At 35.1% G+C, this 15,940-nt stretch overlaps 1 protein-coding gene across 16 annotated transcripts in view; it reads left to right on the top strand.

Moving 5' to 3' along the window:
* BAZ2B (bromodomain adjacent to zinc finger domain 2B) overlaps positions 1 to 15,940 on the top strand; it is a 383,461-nt gene that overhangs the window by 117,393 nt on the left and 250,128 nt on the right. For 15 of the 16 annotated variants that reach the window (XM_058549063.1, XM_058549051.1, XM_058549053.1 and 12 more), the window contains exon 4: positions 13,003 to 13,072. The exons of the other annotated variant lie outside the window; for it this stretch is intronic. The gene's annotated coding sequence lies outside the window, so the exon portion shown is untranslated. The remainder of the gene's footprint in view (positions 1 to 13,002; positions 13,073 to 15,940) is intronic. 16 annotated transcript variants of the gene reach the window in all.

Below are 15,940 nucleotides of genomic sequence, written 5' to 3'. Positions count from 1 at the left end.
GTGAATTGTACACTAGAAAGTAAATCTGGACACTTGGTGATTTTAGGTTTTTGTTTTGTTTTTTGGCCACTCAGTAGAAGTAGAATCAAATTTTTAGAAAAGTTATAAGTAAAATGTAATTACTTTTCCATGAAAAACATCAAGGAAGAAATACTGGGATGGCAGGCTCCTGCCTTTTGAGAGTCTTTAAGATTGTATGAACTATGATTCTCTTTTTCTTTTTTTCATTTTACATTATTTTCTTAAAGTTAAATTACTGTATATGCCATTCAATACTTGACTCTCCCCACTTAACTGTTAGCTTAAAGTATTTGCTTCTGCTTCCTGATTCTACCTTTGTTACCATAGAAACAGAAGTGGACTAGGGAACTGGCAAGACAGCCAGCAACTGAAATTAATGAGCATTCTTACTCTTCACTTGTAGTTGTCGTGTCCCATTACAACTTCTGTTTTAATAGAAATAAGCAAGCAGTGTAAGGGCTGTTGACTAGGAGGGAAAAAAAATGCCTGGACCTTAACTCTCATTTGCTTCAAACTTGTTCATTTGCCCAGAAAGCTACTAGGAAAGAGCTTTTCTAATAGCTTGGAAAAGAGCTTTTCATTCTTGTGAATGGTTAGACTACTATCCCTTCCATACTGTTATACTTGTAAATGTTTATAATCTGCTATTCATTTGCAGGTATTATAGAATAATACATGTTTTCTAGGGAATAAGATTTTTTTTTTTTGTAAGGAAGATTGGCCCTGAGCTAACATCTGCCAATCCTCCTCTTTTTGCTGAGGAAGACTGGCCCTGGGCTAACATCCATGCCCATCTTCCTCTACTTTATGTGGAACACTGCCATAGCATGGCTTGCTAAGCGGTGTGTCGGTGCATGCCCGGGATCCAAACCTGTGAACCCCGCCGCAGCGGAGCATGTGCACTTAACTGCTTGCACTACTGGGCCAGCCCCTGGAATAAGATTTTATATTATTTGATGTAAGCCTACTGTTGTCAAAATGTTTTTGTATATGTTAAGTAAAGCCTGAAAAATAGATATAGATCTTAAACTCTGAGAAGACGTTAAAAATACTATTAAATGTTATCAGACTCTTGTTTATCATGTCAAGAAATAAATGTTTTAAAATAATTACATTTTAAAATGTAAAATGTTATTTTTTAAGGCTAGTTAGAAGCTTTTTTAGAGTGCTTCTTTGCATTTTTTATTTTCCTCTTGAAATGTAGATAAATCTGATCAAGTCCACATCATGAATAAATGAACTATTAGAGATTGCTAGAAGTTTGCTTCCTTCAATCTTTTTCCCCTTTTTTGCGATTAAGAAATAGCACACTTTTTGGAGTTTTTTGCTTTAGAAACCTAAATTAAAGCTTCTTTCCTCTGGTTGTTGCCTGTAAAATCTTTAAGTCCTAAATTGTATTCCCTAAGAAGCAGTGTTTTTGAAGAACTTTTACTGGGTTTTCCTTTGAGTACGTGATTAATAATAGTTGCTTCTTGCTGGATGTCTTTCTTTTAGTATTGTCTTTAAATTTGGTTCACTCTAAGGTTTGGGAAATTCTTATTAGACTACATCATTTTTTAGGCTCCAGTCTTATATAATAATGGTTTTTGAACTATTTTGATTGTGCTTCCCTATCAGTAAAAATATTTTGGAGCATAGCTCACCAACATATATTAGTTTATGAATTATATAAATTTATTAATATTCTAATATATAGAATATACTAATAAATATAAATGAAAATAAGAATAGCTAAAGATAACATAAATAGGAGGGGGCTGGTCCCATGGCCTAGTGGTTAAGTTTGGCGCACTCCACATCAGTGGCCCGGGTTCAGTTCCCGGGCACGGACGTATACCATTTATCGGTGGCCATGCTGTGGCGGTGACCCATGTACAAAATAGAGGAAGATTGGCATAGATGTTAGCTCAGGGCGAATCTTCCTCAGCAAAAAAGAAAAAGAAGATAATATAAATAGTATCTTAAAATATTCTGTTAATGTTGAAGGCTTTATATTATTAGCTAATTTCTCAAAGTGCATTGGACACTTAGGGTGTTGGTTGTTAACAAGAGTAGATATCCATATTTCAAATAATTTATTGGTAAATTCATAATTATTTTTGGCTGAGATTATCCTTGTTTTTTCCTTGTGAGGTGGCTGATAACTAGGAGCAGAAGCATTAGCTTTGGCATTTTCATGTTGTTTCTTGGGATTATTCTATTACTAGTATTATGTTCTGTCACAGTCTGTTCAGGCTGCTATAACAATACCATAGACTGGGGTAGCTTATAAACAATAGAAATTTATTTCTCACTGTTCTGGAGGCTGGGAAGTCCAAGATGAAAGTGCTGGCTGTTTCCAAGTCTGGTGAGAGCCTACTTCCTGGTTCATAGACCATAGCCATCTTTTTGCTGTGTCCTCACATGGTGGAGGGAGCAAGGTAGCTCCCTGGGGGCCTCTGTTTTTTGTTGTTGTTTGTTGTAGTTGTTGAGGAAGATTGGCCCTGAGCTAACATCTGTTGCCAATCTTCCTCTTTTTGCTTGAGGAAGATTCACCTTGAGCTAACATCTGTGCCATTCTTCCTCTATGTTGTACATGGATCGCCATCACAGCGATGGCGATTTAATATGATTAAAATCATATTAAAATATGATTTTAATATTTTGGAGTTATTGTTTGTTAACATGACTCACAATTAATTCATAGATATAGGTAGTATTTTTATACTGTGGATTTAAATTAAAGTTCATTTAAATATGTTTATATAATGGCAAGATATGGCTGTAAAAGATATTTTCCTTTCATTGGCAAATTTTTTGCCCATGCTATACTGAATATAATTCATTGCAGCATTGAGCAACTACTACTGGTAATTCATTTGGCTAGGTGCTAAGACTATAAAGATGAATAACAATTATTTTTCTCCTTGTTCACAGGTTAGTAGGGGGAAACAGTCATGTAAATAGTTACAATTGAGTGTGATAAGTACATCAGAAGAAATCAATTTAATGTAAAGAGGTAGCTGTGAGGAAGGTAACTCTGAGAGGGGTAAGGTTTTAGCGAGCAAGTCACCATATTGTTAAACTCTTTGAGGGTAAGGAGTGCATCTTTTTATCTAAAAGTATATATTTATAACACATAGCCCTAGACCTTAAACTTGGTAATAGAGTCATAGTAAATAAATATTAGTGTTTAAACAAGTTGATATCTTAGCAAATTTTTGAAGAATGAATTGAAGTATTTCCAGGTGGGCGAAGCGGGAAAGGACAGGCAGGCTTAAAGTACTCAGGTATTATAGGAAGTGCTAGCAAATATTGTTGGAAGATGAAGCTTAAACAAGCAGTGAAGAAACTTGCAGGTGATGGGACATCATTAAACTTGTGGGGTTTTTTCATTAAGTTTTTAGAAAGGGAGGAGAGACATAACATTTAGTCAGATTTGGATTTTAGAAAGGAATCTCTGTTAGCTTTATAGAAGATGTAGTTGAGGGAGAAGAGAGAGATGTTATCATTTCTTAGTAGCGAACTTCACACATTTAAGATTTTGTAGGATCAAAATGTTAACCAAAAATCTAAATTCAAGCTTTTATACATTAATTTATATTATTTAGTTTTAGAGTTTATATTATGCCAGTCTAAGTATATTTTATATTGAATAATTTTAATTTTTCAATACATTTTTGTTATTCTTTATGGTATCTGATTAAGTTTTTTAATATTCAGAATGACTAATTCATTCATACCGGTGGTGCTTGGATATAGAACAGAGAGAATGATTAGTGTTCTTGGTTAATTTTTTTTTTTAGGTAAGAAGTTTATAAGCCTAAAGTTAATAAACTGGTTTAACTGAAGATTAGTTAACACTCTTAGGGTAGATTGATAACAAGCTTAGTAGTAAATGGCAAGAAAAATTCTGAGTTGTGTGTAGTATTAGGTGATTCAGTTACTTCAACTCAGCACATTTGTGTATAGCCTAGCACCTTCCACACAAAAAAACAAAATAAAACTATTTGGGTCACAAAATGAAAGCAGATATTTTCAAGGGTTAAGTAATAGCTTCTAGTCTTGAGATCCTCTCAGATCCTTTTTTGCTGTGCCGGATGTAAACTTTTTTTTTTCTTTTTTTGTGAGGAAGATCACCCCTGAGGTAATATCCATGCCAATCCTCGTCTTTTTGCTGAGGAAGACTGGCCCTGGGCTAACATCTGTGCCCATCTTTCTCCACTTTATGTGGGATGCCACCACAGCACGGCCTGACAAGCGGTGCATCGGTGCGCACCCGGGATCCGAACCTGGGCTGCCAAGAGCAGAGCCTGGGCTGCCAACAGCAGAGCGCATGCACTTAATCGCTATGCCTCGGGGCGGCCCCAAAACTTCTAATCATAATACAATTACCACAAACTCTAGATCATCAAAAAATTAACAATTAAATGGTAGTGGGTTTTTAGGTTTAATGTGATATTTTAATGGTAAGGCTGGAATTGTGAAAAAAATAATTATATTATTGTAAAAACAATAATCTGCATGTTTACCACATATAAAATGGACTTATTAATACATTTAAATTCTAAGTGTTAAATCTGCCTTACTCATATTTAAAAAGTTTCTGGGGCCGGTCCGGTGGCGCAAGTGGTTAAGTGTGCGCGCTCTGCTCTGGCAGCCCAGGGTTCTCCAGTTCGGATCCCAGGCGTGCACCGACGCACCGCTAGGCAAACCATGCTGTGGAGATGTCCCATATAAAGTAGAGGAAGATAGGCATGGATGTTAGCCCAGGGCCAGTCTTCCTCAGCAAAAAGAGGAGGATTGGCAGATGTTAGCTCAGGGCCGATCTTCCTCAATCAATCAATCAATATTTCTGAGTGAGTAATGTAAAGGTGACTTTTACTAAAAATATGGAACAAGTAGACATGTAAAGGAAAAAGCAATTTATTTAGGCCAATAATGTTGAAGAGATTGGTAAGCATTCAGGTAGCAAGCAGGTCACAGCTGACAAACATTATCATAAGAGAGAGAACTGGAAAACATGCGAGTAGTCTGGTGCTGCCATTTAGCATAGGGGCAAAGTCCTAATCATTTAATGAGGGAATCACTGTATTAGAGCTATAAAACTAATACATAGCAAATATCTAGTTGATTTTGTTAGATGATTCTGAGTATCGGAAAAAAGACTCTTATTTAAGGAGGAAGGGAAAGTGTGTTAACCATTTTGTTTAGAATATTTCTAGTATGGATACTTAAAATTTTAAAAATGGCTTCTAACTGTTACTTGCAGAATTTACAGGAACAAAAACTTAATATCCAATGCAACTGGAGCTGATAGCTATTCATTTAATCAAAAAGATCAAAATGGGAAATCACAAATAAAGATACATATACATATAAAGGTAAACATTTAATAACTTAAAACTTTCACACTCATTTGTGATATTTTTTTTTGATCTGTTTGTGGGGGGCCAGTCAGTACTTTTTCTTTGAGGATGGATTCCCTAATTGGAAATCATTGTCTTTCTTGAAGACACACCTCCAAACTAGAAGTTTCATATCAGATTCTTTAAAGTGGAACAAGAACTTAGACACTTAGAAACCTTTCTGGGTGCAGAGTCCCTGTACATTTTTATGACGTTTTCTGCCAATATTTTATACTTGTCTTATCTACATCTAATTTAACGGTAACTTAAAAAAAAAACCCACTTTTATCACGTTTTTCAGAAACATTTAATTTTCGGGGAAATAACCTTTCCTTTGGTACTCATTTCATTGTTTCGTGTTATAATTAACTAAATTTTATAAATAACAATATCAAATATTACTAGCCTTAATAGGTTTGAGAACAAACAAGACTTCTTAGACATGCAAATCACATAGTGGGAACAAAAGTATGATGGCCAACTGGAAAGAGAAAGAAATAATTAAGATTTTTGCCTTTGCAAAACTTCTTTGTTCCATGTATCTGGTATTGCCGACACCCATCATCAAGTCAAATCATCTTTGAAAGGCATCTCAAAGCAATTGGCCCTGAAGTAGCTCTGAGAGGTCAGCTCTGGTACGCTTACCTTCCCACTTTCCCATACACCAGCTTGGAATTTTATTTGATGGATATGATCCCCTCTCTTTTCCTGTAGTTCCTTTATATTACTAACATATGCTCCTCCTGCATCATCATTTTTCCCTTTCTTGGATTTTTACCTTCAACATACTAGGGAAACAAAACTCCTCTATTGACCTTTTCATTCCCCTCACTACTGCCTTAATTCTCTGCTTTTCACTCAGGAGAATTGTATTTGCTACTTGTAATGTTCTCCTACTATTCTTTCTTGATCTGACTTCAGTAATGCTTTTGCTTCAACTCCACTGAAACTGTTCTTGTCAGTGTTCCTGGTGACCTTTGTGACCTCAATCAGTTCTCAGTTCTCATGTTTCTTGACAATACTTGCAGCATTTGACACAGTTTATCACTCAATCTTCCTTGAAACATTCTTTTTCCTTTGGCTTCCAGAATTTCATATTTTGTTTTTCCTACTAGTTTTCTCTTTTCACCTTCTTTGCTGGTTTTTCTTCATGTCTCCACCCTTGCCCCAGGCCTCGGTCCTTGTACAACTTCTGTTCTTCCGTGGTGAAATAATTCAGTCCCCTGGATTTAGATAGCATCTAAATGCTAATGACTCCCAAATTTACTTATTCTTTTTTTTAAGGGGATTTTTTTTGGGGGGGATAGGAGGAGGAAGACTGGCCCTGAGCTAACATCTGTTGCCCATCTTCCTCTTTTTTTGTTTTGCTTGAGGAAGATTGTCCCTGAGCCAACATCCGTGCCAATCTTCCTCTACTTTGTATGTGGGTCACCACCACAGCATGGCTTGATGAGTGGTGTAGGTCCGCACCCGGGATCTGAACCCGTGAACCCTGAGCTGCAGAATTGGAGTGCACGAACTTAACCACTGTGCCACTGGGCCAGCCCCTTCAGGGGATTTTTTAAATTGAGATATAATTGACATATAACATTATATTAGTTTGAGATGTACAACATAATGATTCGATATTTTTATATATTGTGAAATGATCACAATAAATCTAGTTAATGTCCATTAGCACACATAGTTGCAAATTTTTTTTTCTTGTGATGAGAACTTTTAAGATTTACTCCTTTACCAACTTTCAAATACAAAATACAGTATTATTAACTGTAGCCACCATGTTGTATGTTACATCTCATGACTTTTTTATTTTATAACTGGAAGTTTGTACCTTTTGATCCCCTTCACCCTCTTCACCTAATCCCCATCCCCAGCCTCTGTCAACCACCAATCTCTTCTTTGTGTGTAGGAACTCTTTTTTTTTTAAGACTTCACGTATAAGTGAGATCCTATGGTATTTGTCTTTTTCTGACTTATTTTAGTTAGCATAATGCCCTCAAAGTTCGTCCGTGTTGTTGCAAATGGCAAAATTTCCTTCATTTTTATGGCTGAGTAATATTCCATTTTATATATATATATATATATATATATATATATGTAAACACCACAATTTCTTTATCCATTTATCCATCGATGGACACTTAGGTTCCTTCCAGGTCTTGGCTATTGTAAATAATGCTGCAGTGAACATGGGGGTGCATGTATATTTTTGAGTTAGTGTTTTTGTTTTTTTTTTGGATAAATACCCAGAAGTAGAATTGCTGGATCATGTGGTAGTTCTGGTTTTAATTTTTTGAGGAACATCCATACTGTTTTCCGTAGTGGCCGCACCAGTTTGCATTCCCACCAGCAGTGCACATGGGTTCCCCCTTCCCCACTTCCTTGCCAACACTTGGTATTCTTTGTCTTTTTGATGATAGCCATTCTAACACATGTGAGGTGATATCTCATTGTGGTTTTGATTTGCATTTCCCTAATGATTAGTGATGTTGAGCACCTATTCATGTACCTGTTGGTCATCTGTATGTCTTCTTGGAAAAAATGTCTATTCACATCCTCTGCCCATTTTTTATTCAGATTGTTTGTTTTTTTGCTATTGAGTTATATGAGTTTTATGTGTTTTGGATATTAACCTCTTATCAGATATAAGATTTGAAAATATTTTTTCCCATTCAGTAGGTTGCCTTTCCATTTTTTTTGATGGTTTCCTTTGCTATGTGGAAGCTTTTTAGTTTGATATGGTCTCACTTGTTTCTTTTTGCTTCTGTTGCCTTTACTTTTGGTGTCAAATCCAAAAAATCATTGCTAAGACTGATGTTAAGGAGATTACTGGCTATGTTTTCTTCTAGGAGTTTTATGGTTTTAGTTCTTACATTCAAGTCTTTAATCCATTTTGAGTTAATTTTTTATTTATGGTGTAAGATAGTGGTCCAGTTCACTCTTTTGGGTGTGACTGTCCAGTTTTCCCAATACCATTTATTGAAGAAACTGTCATTTCCCAATTGTAGATTCTTGGCTCCTTCATTGTAAATTAATTGAACATAATACATGGGTTTATTTCTTGGCTCTCTATTCTGTTCCACTGATCTATGTGTCTATTTTTATGCCAATACTATATTGTTTTGATTACTATAGCTTTTAATATAGTTTGAAATCAGGAAGCATGATGCCTCCAGCTTTGTTCTTCTTTCTCAAGATTGCTTTGATTATTCTGTGTTTTTTGTAGTTCCATACAAATTTTAGGATTGTTTGTTCTATTTCTCTAAGAATTTTGATAGGGATTCCAGTGATAAATTGGACTTTATTAAAATTTAAAACTCCTGCTCTGGGAAAGGCAATGTCAAGAGAATGAGAAGACAGCAACAGGTTGAGAGAAAATATTGGCAAAAGACACATCTGATAAAGGACTGTTATCCAAAATAAAGAACTCTTAGATAAGAAAAAAACAATAACCTAATTAAACAGTGGGCCAAAGATCTTAACAGACAGCTTACCAAAGAAATCCTGATGGCAAATAAACATATGAAAAGATGCTCCTCATCATATGTCATCAGAGAAATGCAAATTAAAATGACAGTGAGATACCACTATACACCTATTGGACTGTCCAAAATGTGGAACACTGACAACACCAAATGCTGGTAAGGATGTGGACCAACAGGAACTCATTCATTGCTGATTGGAATGCAAAATGGTACAGCCACTTTGGAAGACAGTTTTGCAGTTTCTTACAAAACTAACCATATTCTTACCGTATGATCCAGCAATGCACTCCTTGGTATTTACCCAAATTAGTTGAAAACTTATGTCCTCTTGAAAACCTGCAGTTTCATTCTTGATTGCCAAAACCTGGAAGCAGCCAAGATGTCCTTTAGTAGGTGAATGGATAAATAAACTATGATACATCCAAACAATGCAATATTATTCAGTGCTGCAAAGAAATGAGCTATCAAGCCAGGAAAAGACATAGAGAAACCTTAAATCCCTATTACTAAGTGAAAGAAACCAATCTGAAAAGGCTATAGACTGTATAATTCCAACTATATAACATTGGGCAAATGTTATATAAGGCAAAACTGGGGACAATAAAAAGATTAATGTTTGCCAGAAGTTAGGAGGGAGAGAGGGATGAATAGGGAGCACAGAGGATTTTTAGGGTAGTGAAACTACTTTGTATGATGCTATAATGGTAGATCTGTCCAAACCCATAGAATGTGCAACACCAAGTGTGAACCCTAATGCAAACTACGGACTTTGGGTGATAATGATGTATCAGTGTAGGTTCATCAGTTATAACAAATGTACCACTCTCTAGTGGAGGAGGATGTTGATAGTGGGTATGCATGTGTAGACGCAGGGGGTATATGGGAAATCTACCTTCCTGTCAATTTTGCTGTGAACCTAAAACTGTTCTAAAAAAACAAAGTCTATAAAGCCAGTCAACCAACTCAGCCACCCTTGTGACTTAGAGTCCTTGCAGTGACCTACAAGGCCCTTCATAGTCTTCCTTACAGCCCCGTACCTCCCTCACATCATTTCTTACTACATTTCCTCTGGGCCAGCTACACTAGCCTCTTTGCTGTTTCTTTTATACATATCAGACATACTCTTGCCTGAAGACATTTGCATTTGCTATTCCTTCAAATAACCTTATGGCTTGTTCTCACCTCTTTCAAACCATTGCTCAAAAGTATCCTTCCACGTGACTCCGTTGGTACGGTTAACACCGTAACCAAAATTGCATACCCTCCACCCTGTACTCCCTATGCCTGCCTTTTTCTGCTGTTTTTTCCCATGGCAGTTATGGCCTTCAAATATTTTTATTGCAGTTCTCTTCCCAGAAGAAGGCAAGAATTATGTTTTGTTTTTCTTTACCAGTGAATAGCATCTAGATAGCACCTGGCACATAGTAGGCACTGAATACATTTTTTTTGTGGAATAAATGCATCTCACTGTATTATAATTGATTTACTTGTCTTTGTATGACTTGACTCTAAGCTTCTTGATAGGCAAGAGTTGCAGCTTCTTAGAGTCTGTTTCCTCAGTGTTTAGCACACATGGTTGCATTACATTTGTTCGACTTATGAAAGAATATACTTCTCATTTTACACAGGTATAATCATAACATAATTACACATTGGAATTTTTTCACTTATGTTTATAATTTTTTTTTGGTTGCTATGTATTCTACATAATTATACACATTATTTTGTTAACTCAAAATTCTTATGAAACCATGTAAGCAGTTCATAAAATGGATAATGTTGAAAAATTCTCTTGGGTTGTTGTTTATTCATTTACTTAACTATCGATTATTATGAGCATTTAAGTTTTTTCCAACTTGTATTTTGCCAGGTAAGGTCTCAATGAATATCTTAGGAAGCCTTTAATTCAATAATCTGGAGATATATCCTCTTAACAAAAAATGAATGAAATTTCACAATTATGAAAGAGCCAGTATATTTCTTTTGGTGAAATGATTCACTTTAAATAGTGTGAACTGCCCTAGTGCATATTTTTTCTTGGCTATTTGTTTTATTACAGAAAGATATATTTTTATTGGGAAAACTCAAATCTATTGATTTATAACGTAAATGTATCCCACTTGGCCCTGACAATTGCAATTTTCAGAATCACTCTTTAAAAGTTTGAACTGTATCCTTTCAGACCTTTTTTTATGCAAGTGACTACGTGTGTGTGAGTATATATATATGACTACATATATATAAATACACACAAAAACTAAAATTAAATAAAATCCAGTTAATATATATATTATTCTGTTAGCTTATCTTTTCTACCTTGTGTCACAGAAATCTACCATGTCAGCATATAAAATGTCTTCTTTGTAAAGATTACACAATGATGTGTAATTTTTTAACCATTACTTTATTGACAGACATTTAGTTTGTCTCTATTTATGGGAAACAGTGGGTTATACAAAATTAAATATTTTCTGCAGTACAGTACATTATGATTCTCCAAAGAGGGTAAATGGTGTGCAGAATTTCCTGAACTTATTTCACCAACAGAACCTTTATTTTCATGGAGCATGTAATTCTTTCAAAGAGCATATCATATCACTAATACTCCATTAAGTGTATTTGGAGCTCTAGTCAATCTTCTTATTTTACTTATAAGGAAATTGAGACTGAGTTAATGGAAAATTGGAACCATACCCTCAGTTTCTTGACTCTTATTCCATGTTGCTCCTGTTCCTTTGAATTTAATCTTCATTTAGTACTTTTTCCTGAATTCAAATTGGAAAGTTAAGCACTAGAATTTTTTTATAAGGGACAAATTAGTTTTTGTGTGTTGATACTACAAAAAGTTAACATGTCTCTAGGTTTTTCTTTATGTCAGCATGCGATATCTTGGTAGGTAATTAGAGACAAGTGAAAACAAGTTAGGTTTCAATCAGTTGGATATAGCTTCCCTTAAATCACTTAAGTCTTCTGACATAAATGAGCTAGTTCTTTTCTCATGTTGAATAATTCTTTCAATTACTTCAAGAGTGTAAGAGTCACTTGAAAAGCAGTATTAAGTTTGTATGTGCCTAGTAAAATTCTTAGCTATTTCTTTTGCTTCTCTTTTTCTCGTTCAGGTTTCTAGTTTTATTTCTTGTAGTGTATAGGAGGACTCTAGTCAATCTAGATTAATTCTAGATGTGTTTTAAAATAGAGATACTGTTGAATCTTGTCGCCATAATTGGTTTCGCTTTTGCCTTTCCCTGACCTGTCAGGTGCCTCTAATCTTAGGGTACGTTCAAAGTCTGTATTCCCTCCTTCACGTAATGTTTGCTTGGACTGGTGGTTTTGGGCAGTGAAAGCAGTCATTGGAGGAGGAATTGGTATTCCTCTTTTAGTTCTATAATTGTTTTTAAAATTCAATTTATTTAAAGAAATGAAAATAGTTTTTTTCTGATTGTAAAGATAATGCGTAGTCATATAGAAAGTTTGAGTAACGCAGAAAGAGTTTATATAAGAAAGTTAAATCACTCAAAATCCTACAGTCTGGAGGTAACCACTTTAACACTGTAGTGACATTGAACTTTTTTGTCTGTAAATATATGCACACACATTTATAAATACAAGGTCATACTCTGTTGGCTTGTAATTTGCCTTTTTTTTTTTTTTTGTGAGGAAGATCAGCTCTGAGCTAACATGCATGCCAATCCTCCTCTTTTTGCTGAGGAAGACTGGCCCTGGGCTAACATCCGTGCCCATCTTCCTCTACTTTATATGGGACACCGCCACAGCATGGCCTGACAAGCGGTGCATCGGTGGGCGCCCAGGATCTGAACCCGGGCCGCCAGCAGCGTAGCACGTGCACTTAACCACTATGCCATGCAGCCAGCCCCTGTAATTTGCCTTTTTAGTCAATAAAGGATTTTGTGGAGCACTTTTCTTCTGATGAATATAGAGACTGTAAATCACTTCTTAATGACTGCAAAGTCATTTTATAGATATATCATAACTTAATACCCATTAATAGACATTTAGATGACTTCAAAGTTTTCCAAATTATGAATAGTTCTATCTTGAACATTTTTTGTAGATGTAACTTTATACCCTTGTGATTATTTCTACAGGATAATTCCTAAAAGAGAAATTGCTGGATCAAAATTTTGGTATTTGTTACCAAACTGCTTTCCAGACAAGGTAACAATTTATATTGCCTCTAAAATTATATGTAAGTGCACTTGCTGCCATACTTTAGTCAATTTGGGGTACCTTGTTGTTTTTTTTAAACCTTTGATAATCTGATGGAAGTATAATGATGGCTCAAGATTGTTCAAATTTGCTTGTCTTTGATTATTAGTGAGATTTAATACATTTTCACATAATGGTCGCTTTTGTTTTTTCTGTAAATGATCTGTTAACATCTTTTGCTCGTATTGGTATTCCACTATTAGGACTTTGTATATATTCATTTTATCCTCACAAGAATCCTATGAGATAAGTTCTATATTTTCCATTTTACAGTTGAGAAAACTGAGATGTGGTTAAGTAACTTGCCCAAGATTTCACAGCTAATTTATGGTAAATCCAAGATTAAATTCAGATTTCCTGTAATGACTCTCAGTAAAGCCAGCCAGATTTAGTTGAACTTCTGAATATATTTCATGAGTGTAATTTAATTTCTGACTTGGTAATATTTTCAAGCTGTTTGTTTTTCAGGAATTTAGTGAGTTTGTAAATCTTAAAGGAAAAATGTATTTTACTAGTGTTTGTGAGTATTGGTACTGGCATTTTAGGCTGCTATTTGTAGATTTCAGCTTAATGTCCTCCTAACTTCACGTAGTCTAAAAGTAGTTCCTATGAATGAGGGAAGACGTGGGGATTCTTCCCTTAGATCTGGATGTATTTTTGGAGCTTTTGTATCCCGTCATATTAAAATTTTTATCTTTTGAAATTTTGATATTCTTAAGTACACAGTAGTATCACTGTTAGGGTTTCATAATCATGTTAATGAAATACATATAAAATTACACTTTTTGGAGATTTGGGCCTGCTGTCCCAATTTCTAGTCTGTCAACATTGTTTTGACTCTTAGAATTTTAGAAGTGGGAGATCTAGAGTATGCATTTCTTGTTATATGTGTAGGAACCTTAGACACAGAGAGGTCTATAAATTAATTAGTGGCAAATGCTATGGTTCAACCCTAAACAGCAATTTTACTTATCTCATTTGGGGTATTGGGTGTTTGCCTGTTTTGGGGTTTGCTTGTTAAGTGATCTCAACTTAATGAATTCCTCTATCTATTCACCTTTATATGGTTATGCATCTCTTAATGACTGGGATACATTCTAATCGTCATTAGGCAATTTCGTTGTTGTATGAACATCGTAGAGTGTACTGAAGGGAAACAAAATTTGCCACCCCAAAATGTGTCTTTTTAACATAAGGATTATTTTAGGCTGATTATTTTTAAGAAACAAAACACTGAGCAAGTTTTTCTTCTTACCTCTCTCTTAACTGCCTAAAAGAATTCAGATAAAAAACCTGTCTCAGGAAGGGAGCTATCACCTTAGCATAACATGGACTAGGTGGTAGATAGGAAAGAACCTATAAAACCCTGTTTGTTGGGCTTCTCTCTGTTCTTCTGTTTCTGTGTGGCCAGACGTTTGTTTTTCAAATGTTTGCTCCTGTTCATCTACCTGTGAATTGCTTTTCTTCCCTTTGAAGTCCCTGACCCTCCCTACTCCCAACATCTTCTTTTGTCTTTAGCTGAGGATTGTATTTAAGGTGAGGGCTTTGGCCATTTTGGCGAGTTACTTGGTTTTCCTGGGTTTCTCCCACATAAACATGTTATTAAACTTTTGTTTATTTTTCTCCTGTTAATCTGTCTCATGTCAAATTAATTCTTCGACCAGCCAGAAGAACCTAGAAGGGTATAAGAAAATGTCTTCCTTTGCTACACTACTTAGACAAACCTAGATAGTATACCTTCTACACACCTAGGCTTATGGTACTCATCTTATGGGACCATTGTTGTATATGCAGTCCATAGTTGACTGAAAAGTTATTATGTGGTGCATGACTATATCCTTAATGTATAACTCTGTGTCTAGAATATGGAAAGCACTTGGTAAATGCCTGTTGAATTGAATTTACTTGCCTTCTTTTCCTCCACTTTTATTTTATTCTCTCTTCTTGAACATTTAAAATATTTTTTCTACCATATTTTCTTTATATGGTTATATGGTGATCAGTCTTTTCATTTCACAGCTAATAAGTAGTTGTATAGAGAACAATGACATAGGTATTCTTCCTGAGTCCAGTGTCCTTCTGGAATTTTATGCTGAATTTATACATGCAGGTGAAATGAAAAGTTAATTAGTATTGCATCAAATCATAAACATGTAGATTTTTAGAATCTGAACTAAAATGCTATTGAGTTCAGTGCTTTCATGTACTAGTACAGAACAGAAATGATAAAATGGTAAAAATGTGTCCATTTGTTAAGATTAGTTTGGCAATAACTATATAGCTTTACAGCTGAATGAAATCTCTGAGAACTCTATTGGTTCAAGCAGGCTTCAAGAAGGAAGGCGGTTCATAATTTCTGGAAATATGGTACACTTGTTCATAACTTTTTCATAAAGGTCAATGCTTTGGTTCAGGTACTTTATACAGTGATAGTCTAGAGTAAAATGTAATGAAGTCAAGTCAGATGACTCTATGTAGTGTTTACTTATTCTCAAGTTTCAAGAGTAGATGGGTGACAGAGTCTCTAAACACATTCCAGTGATCATTCACTGCTGGTTAGTTTTTTAACTTTATTGCCTAGTCATGCATACAATTAATGGATTCTTAAGAATAACAAAATACTGAAATATAGCCAATCATGGAAGTTGATTATCCTTGTGCAGACTGTCCTGAAATAGAAAGTAGTAGCTATAGGAAACCCTTTCATTCATTCAGAGGAAAGCAGCCATTCCTTGCTTAGTTCATTTGATTTCACTCTCTGAACTTTTTCTTTAATTTTGTTTTAGAAGAGGTTCAGATTTATCACAGTGATTTAGA

The sequence above is a fragment of the Diceros bicornis genome, chromosome 10 (genome assembly GCF_020826845.1).
Source record: "Diceros bicornis minor isolate mBicDic1 chromosome 10, mDicBic1.mat.cur, whole genome shotgun sequence".
Lineage (NCBI taxonomy): Eukaryota > Metazoa > Chordata > Mammalia > Perissodactyla > Rhinocerotidae > Diceros > Diceros bicornis.
Note: the sequence above shows the minus strand (reverse complement) of the source record. Positions and strands in the feature narration are given on the sequence as shown.